Here is a 7,949-nt window from a genome sequence, read left to right on the forward strand (position 1 = left end):
TAGGGGGTAAATTTCATCAATGGTGTATAACCTTGATGAAATTTCTCAGTTTGATGTATAACCTTCAATTTGTCTCACTAATATATACGATCTTATAGGTGACCTCCCACTATAGTGTATAACGGGTAAAAATAACCGGTCAACGTTTAGTAAACGTGCCACCTCAGCTTTGACTGGTCAAAAAATAAAAAAATGTAAATTACTTATATACCCTTATTTAAGATTTTTTTTTCTTTATTAATTTTCTTTCTCTTTTTGAGTTTTCCTTTCTCTTTCTTACACTCTCTCCTCTCTTTCTTTCTCTCTCTAGATAATAAAATGGCAAAGCTACGGATTGGGAAAATCATACTCTATAGATGAAAGCTATGGACTTTAGAGAGAGATGATTAGCAGAAAAAAGGAAAGAGAGAGAAAGGAAAGACGGGGATATATATTCTAGAAGAATCTAATCTAATATAATCATACTACAATCAAGGTGATTGCTGCTCTGAATTAAGCTTAAAGTTTTCCTTGTAATATGATTCTTCTTGTAATGGTTCCTGCGTTTTGGTTCAACACCTTTAATCAATTTTGTAATAAGCAACATCAGTTGATTATTCCTCTAATGAATATCTTCCTTTTGTCTTATGCAGCTTTCATTGCAATTATTAAAAGCTTTCTTGAAGATAAGAATTATTTTGTTTATGTAGCTTTCCAAAACCAAAATAAAAATAATAATGATAAAAAATAATAATAGAAAAATTGTAGCAGTTTGTTTTGGATGTAGTCGAGACAATGGAAGTTAGGAATTAGCCACATGTAATCAAAACTTTCCCGTTTTCAAGATTAGGATCACCTCTAGTATTATCCAAAAATTTCTCATTTTCAATTATCACTTTCTTTTGTAAATTCGGTCTTATCTAGATCAATGAAAGATGCATCAGGCAATTTAAGAAAAAAGGAAAAGAAAGATTTTTAGAGAGAGAGAGAGGGAGCTAGAGAGAGGGTTAGAAATCAGTGGTGGCGGAGATAGGATGAAAAACGATGGAGTCAATAGGAAGGTAGGAATCTGTGGTGGTTCATTTATATGGGTTTCAGAAAGGGAGTTAGAGAGGGAGGGGTTAGAGAGAGAAAGGAACAATAAAGAGGGAGGGTTCTAAGGAAGGGGATGAGGATATAATGGTAATGAAATATAAGGTGGGTCCCATATTTTGTAAGAAATGAGTTAAAAAAAAGTGAAATGGCAGGTTTGACCGGTCATTTTTACCTGTTGTATACCATGTTGGGAGGTCACCCATAAGGTCGTACATATTAGTGAGACAAAATGAAGGCTGTACACCAAAGTGTGAAATAGGGTAAAGGTTGTACACCATTGATGAAATTTACCCTTGATTAGGAGAAAAAGTGAATTTTTAGAGAGAAAGCTCCAAAAAATGTGATTTTGGAAAATAAAAAATGTGGTTTCGTGGTAAATGTTATTATGAACAACTTTAATTCTTCAATATTTTCATCTTAAGGTCCTTAACGGTCATTTTGAGGAGTTAGTTAAAGTTTAGTGGCCATTGGTGTTAAAAAGTGTAAAGTTCAGTAGCTTATACAGTTAATGGAGCTCGTTAATAACGAGTCATGTTATAACTCATTAGTAACATGTAAAAAAAATATGTATATATACTTGGATAAAAGAAGTTAAAAAAATTTATCTCGTGTTCTGTACGTATTGAACAAAAAAAATCTCAATATTTCATCAATTTTAATAGCATATTCATCTTCAAATCCAATCTAAAATTGAAAAAATCACAAAAAAATTCAAAAATCAACGGATATGTAACTGTAGCATAACACAATAATAAAATATCTTGGTTTTTTTAATGATGTCTGAAATTAGTTCAACTTGTAAATTTTAGATGCTCAATTGTACCACTTTTAACATTAGAAATAAGAATGCTCTTAACCGTCACGGTAGTGATAAATTGTACTAATAGTTACTGAAGTTCGAGATATGTTTCAAAAAAAGACAATAAACTTCATTTTCTTTTAATAAAATCATTGAATTTCCTGTTTATTTCAATAAAGTCATTATGACCAATTCAGATAGAAAAAATTACACAAATTGTGAAATATAATAACAACATTGGTAAAAAAAAATTCACTCTTACATATGACATGATTTCACGTGTATGTCACATAACAACTAAAAAAATAAACATTTTAATTTTTGGCTTTCATGTGACATTTTAACATCACATAACTATTAAAAAAAACATCACATAATTATTGAAACTTTAATAAATAAATCTATAAATAATAGAAACAATAAGGCCTTAATATGCACTTGTTGCTTAGTGTGGATAGTATGATTTAACATCTCATAATTATTGAAACTTTAATTGTGGCTTTAAAGGAGATGATAAGGGATGCTGTTTATGTCAGACTCAAAATCAAAATTAACATCACATCTATCTATATATATATTAAAAGCATGATACTAAGGTTGCTGATTTGGTAAAATTTTAGAGTTTAAGACTTATGTGTCATTTTGTAACTTTTTTTTAAAAAATACATTAATTTTCAATTCACCATTTTACAATATACACGTAATAGCTAATTCATTCATTCAACTGTTCCCTCTCCACTCTTTGAATTTCCGCACTTTGATTAGCTCCCACTCTCTCAAACTATATTTACGGAAAAACTCAGTCCCACTCTCATGATTCATTTAACTGTTCCATCTTCCACAACTACTTCTCATTTTCCTTTTGAACTGATTTATCACTGGTGAGTTTGCTTCCAACTTTTCCCTCCCATCTCTCTTTTCTTCCATGATTTTGTTTTTTCCATATTTTTTTTTGTTTGATGCAGCTTTTCCTATTTCTCTGTGATTCCCACCCTCTATTCTATTCCTGCCCTGTTAATTGATAATTTAGGTTTTGAAAATGCTTCTTGGGAATACACGATTCATACAACAGGTGAGTTTGTCTTTCAATTTAACTCGATTTTGATTTCCCCCCCCCTCTCTCTTTTTATCACACTACATCTAATTGGTTGCCTTTATTTAGGGTTTTGAAAATGCTTCTTGGGAATGCACGATTCATGCAGCAGGTGAGTTTGTCTTTCAATTCTAATTTTTTTGTTGTTTTATATCTTGATTTTCACTGGTTTATTTTTGAAAGTGGTTTGATTAAACTTTGCATCATGGTCTAATTGCTTTTCTATATGTTGCTTAGTTAGATTTTTTAAAGGTTTTTAATGGTAATCAAAACCAATCACCATGAAATCGGTTGATTTCAAACCCTAATCGAAAGAAGCGTTAGCTCTGTCTAGAAATTGGGATGTCTTTTACGTGTTTGTTCACAGGGTCTCTGTTTCCTAATTGCCTGTCACAATCTGCTCTGTAAGATCTCTAAGAGCATCATGCGAATCAATCTCCCATGGCCTTAACAAAGGTTTTTTCCAACATTTAATTTTTTATTTAAATTAGTTTTATAATGACTGATTTTATAATGTTGATGGATGCTTATTAACGCCAGCGATTTTCCTAATTTTTTGTTTCACTACTCTTCAGTGACGCTGTTTCTTCATCACTTGGTTCTGTAGGTAAATCGCTTACATTTTTTACAATCTAAGGACTCATGGTTTTTGTAATTTAACATACTCAATGGCCATGTCTTCAAGTGGAAAACCAGCAGAGACCCAATTATTTGCCAATTTTCGATAAATGTCTTGCTATGTCTTGGTAATGATCATTTAAAACATGTTTGCTTATAAGTTGTTAGTACAAAACAAGTTTGCAAGATTGCCGAGGGTTAGAGGTACTCTAAGAGACTTAATGAGAGGCAAATAACTACATTGTTGAAGGTGACCTGTCAGCGTCCTCATGAAAGGGAGCTTGATATCATGAAGTTATGTTCTGTTGTCAGACCATTTATAATATGATATTCCTGACTTGGTTAGTTGTTTAGTAGTGTTTTGTTACAATTTATGTTGCACGCTGTATTTTTTTCTTTAAGAGCTATATATATATATATTAAAAGCTGGATACTAAAATTGCTGATTTGGATGAATTTTATAGCTTTTGCTGACATGTCTTTTTCGCAGTATCCCTTCAAAATTGATTTATTATGTTATTTTCTATCGTTTAAACTCACCACGTTCTTCCTCATTTCTCAATTTCTCTAAATCCACACACTCTCTCTTTCTACCCACTATTACCCATCTAATCTATTTCGAAACGATTTCTAGCATTGTTGGTGAGTTTACTTCTGATTGATGTCTCTCTCTCTCTGTATTTCACTGATTTGGTTTTCCTTTGATTATGTATTTCAGGAGGGGTTGATGTTGATTCACTTATTGGTTGATTCCGACCTGTTATAGTTTGTTCTTTAATCTACAAGCTGGTAATTACATATCAATCTCTCCATCTTTCACATTGTGATTCATGTTTAATTCATCAGCAAGATTATACTATTACTGGCATGTTTCTTAATTTGCATTCATCTTTAGTTGAATTAGAATTAGAATTAGAATTCCTTTTAACAAATTGGGTGATAAATACAATTTCAATTAGTTTTGAGAATACAAGAAAGTACTAATTTAGTATTTCAAGTAAATAGTGTTAATTACTTATCAGCTTGACTTGAACTTGAATTGCATTCCAGGGATTAGGCTTATTGACACTATCAACTGCCCTAACTTCAGTTGATATTCCTGAATGTGAACAAATCATGTTCACCTCCTTGGTTCCTGATGATCTTATTCTTCCTTTTATTCATTTTGAAACTGGTTTCTTATATAGTCTAAACTGTAAGCTTGTGGCTTTTTGTTAAGCCCAAAATATACCTAAAATATCATATATAAATACGTTAAACTTACATTGAAATCATGCTAATTATATTCATTTGGAATACTTTTACGTCTTTATTTACTTTTTTGATGCAAGGTAATTAAATATTTGGTTAAATCCAAATAGGAGCGAAAAAGGAGCAAAAACGGAGCTAAAATGGAGGAAAAACCTAAAAAACGTACCAAGAATGCATATCAGTCAGAAGAACGCTCAAGGAGGACGAAAAGCAGTCGAGAGACAGGGAATAATCTCTTTGTCGCGACTGAGATTTTGAGAATCTCAGTCGCGACTTACAGAGGTCAGCTTGGGAGAAAAACGAAGTTTTCAAGCTCGCCCCTATACCCCCTATCGCGACTGAGATTTTCAGAATCTCAGTCGCGACAGCGAACCTCCCTGCACACTAAACACATGTTTAAAACGGAAAAACGCGTCTGTTCGTTCGGATAAAAGCGACCCTTCACCAACAGACACGACCCGTCATTTACAACCCTTCAACAACTATAAATAAGTGATCCATTTCAGAAATCAAGGTTGGTTAGGTTGGAAAAGTTACAGAAATTAGAGAAGAAAGTTATTATGTTGAGTTTCTGATTCAGAAAAGAATCAGAAAGTTAGATTTCATTTCTATATAAACAATCATGCTGTACACGAATTGTATTTAGATTAGTTATAAAAACAGTATTAGTTTAGTTTTCATTCTGATAGTGGACGAGACCAGTCTCTATTCCGAAGATCCAGCGAGAAGAATTGACGGCTGAAGCGCATGAGGTTTGACGAACCTACGGAGTTTGAGAGAAAGATTGACGACCCGGATCTCAAAGTTTTCGTTGCAATGCTATCCAAGTTTCTACTTCTCTGTTAACTTGTGAAAATTCACATTTCATTAATGATATACTTATTTATTCAATACATTCTTACTGTTGTTATTTTGATATTGTTCTGACAAAATGATTTTCAAAATGATAAATTGGTGTTTTTATTAAAACGTTATATTCCATCTTATTCATATAAGAACTTTGTTGAACACTTAACAAATTTAGTTTTTATGGATGACATGATCACTGATCGCGGCTTATCAGAAATAAAACACTAGTTTGATTAAGGTAGGAATCATCTCAACACCAGGGGGATTTCTATGGTTCGAAGCCATTTAATTGAGTATATCGCTATATTGTTACATGTCCATAATCTCACAAAGTTAAAGTTGCTTTCTTTGCTTTATGAAAATAAGTTCTATTTTATTCCGATTACGGAAGTATCTGCTTTATAATCAAAATTCCAAAACGGAATTGTTCTCTAAACTCGATATAATCCTTCTATCTAATCCTAATTTACCAAAACCAATTCCATCAATTAAAACATATTTCTTTTATTAAACCTAAACACGTGATTAAACCGAATTAAATAAAGTTTTAGTTAAAAAGCGTTCCCTGTAGTTACGAAGTAACGAATTAAGTCAACAGTAACGAATAAAGCCTGCCGAATTCACATCAGAAATCGCCAACATGAACACAAACGAAATCGTGACACATTGGTGGAGAGTTTCTTTTTTCATTACAGCTAATGCCTTTTGTCTACCATCCAGAATGAGCATTTAATTTAGCTCATTAAGGGAACGTCTTCTTTTTTTCTGTTTCGAAAGACTTCGAAATGCCTCGTGCACAAAATCTGGTTTTTGGGGGTGGAATTTGTGGCGTCCAAAAAAAAGAAAAAAAGGCTTGGCAGCAACTCTCTTTTGATATCTTTTATTACTACAAGCGTATACCGTGCACTTGCGGAAATCGCTCAACAAGTTTTTGGCGCCGTTGCCGGGGAACGCCAAAATTTTTGACAAAATTTTAAATTTTTCGTGTTTTATTTCGAATCTAGGTTTAAACATACTTATTTTAACTTTTGTAATTTAATAGTTTTCATTTACTAATTTATTTATTTTTCAAAATTCTGTTTTGTAGGTAGTTTCGGTTCGTGCAAGATTTCAGGTTCATGCGCAGTTCTCGAAGTTCAGGCATTGTACCAGACCCTATAGACCCATAAATTGAGAAAACCATTAGGAAGAACAAGAAAAACAAAAATAAGACCCCAGTAAAAACACATACCGAGCCAGAAAAAAATGGCAGACCCACCAACACTTATGGAATACGCTAGGCCAGGTGTGGCCGGTGTAACCAATAGTATCGTTAGACCCAGAATCACCGCAAATCAATTTGAAATTAAGCCAGCTTTGCTTAATATGTTGCAAAATAATGTAACATTTTACGGGTTACCTAGCGAAAATCCTAACACCCACTTAACAAATTTCCTAGAAATTTGTGACACTTTTAAAATTCCAGATGTGACTGCAGAAGCAATCAAACTTCGCCTCTTTCCTTTCACTTTGAAGGATCGAGCCAAAGAATGGTTAACTTCTACGCCAGCCGCAACTTTTGCCACTTGGGAACAATTAGCCTAAGCGTTTTTATCTAAATATTTCCCTTTAGCAAAAACCGCAAGAGTCATAAAAGAGTTAACATCTTTTTCTCAAAATGATAATGAGACTCTTTATGAAACTTGGGAACGTTTTAAAGAACTTCAACGTTTATGCCCACACCACCAATTACCCGCTGAACTTTTAATGCAAACATTTTACAATGGACTAAATCCTACAACTAGGGGTTCATTAGATGCTATGTCGGGAGGGCTATTTATGAAGAAAACATTAGCCCAAGCGAGAGAACTTTTGGAGGAAATGGCAATCAACAACAGTATGTGGCCCGCGGAACGTGGACATATGCCGGTGGCAAAACCATCATCCTCAACCACACCATCAGTTAAAGGTATAGTTGAACTTGATCCAGTCGCGATGCTACAAGCCCAATTTTCTGCTTTATCGCACAAAATTGACAAGTTTATGGCACCACGCGATACCAATGGTAATCCATTCCAAACGGATGTGGACTACGAAAATATGAGTGAGATCGAACAAGTAAATTTTGTCCAAGGGCAAAACCAAACTAATAATCCTTATTCTAATACTTATAATTCTGGATGGAGGAATCATCCTAACCTTAATTGGAAAGATAACAGTAACAATAATATTAGTGCTAATCAAAATCGTACCACTAATTATCAAAATCAGTCAAGAGATATGATT

The 7,949-nt window shown here is 33.2% G+C and overlaps 1 non-coding gene across 1 annotated transcript; it reads right to left on the reverse strand.

Annotated features, from left to right (window-relative positions):
- Nucleotides 1-7,307: 7,307 nt before the first annotated feature.
- On the reverse strand, nt 7,308-7,414 carry LOC136201633 (small nucleolar RNA R71). Its single transcript, XR_010673979.1, has one exon. It is a non-coding gene; the product is annotated as a small nucleolar RNA R71 (small nucleolar RNA).
- Nucleotides 7,415-7,949: the final 535 nt, after the last annotated feature.

This window comes from Euphorbia lathyris, chromosome 7 (genome assembly GCF_963576675.1).
Source record: "Euphorbia lathyris chromosome 7, ddEupLath1.1, whole genome shotgun sequence".
Taxonomy (NCBI): Eukaryota; Viridiplantae; Streptophyta; class Magnoliopsida; order Malpighiales; family Euphorbiaceae; genus Euphorbia; species Euphorbia lathyris.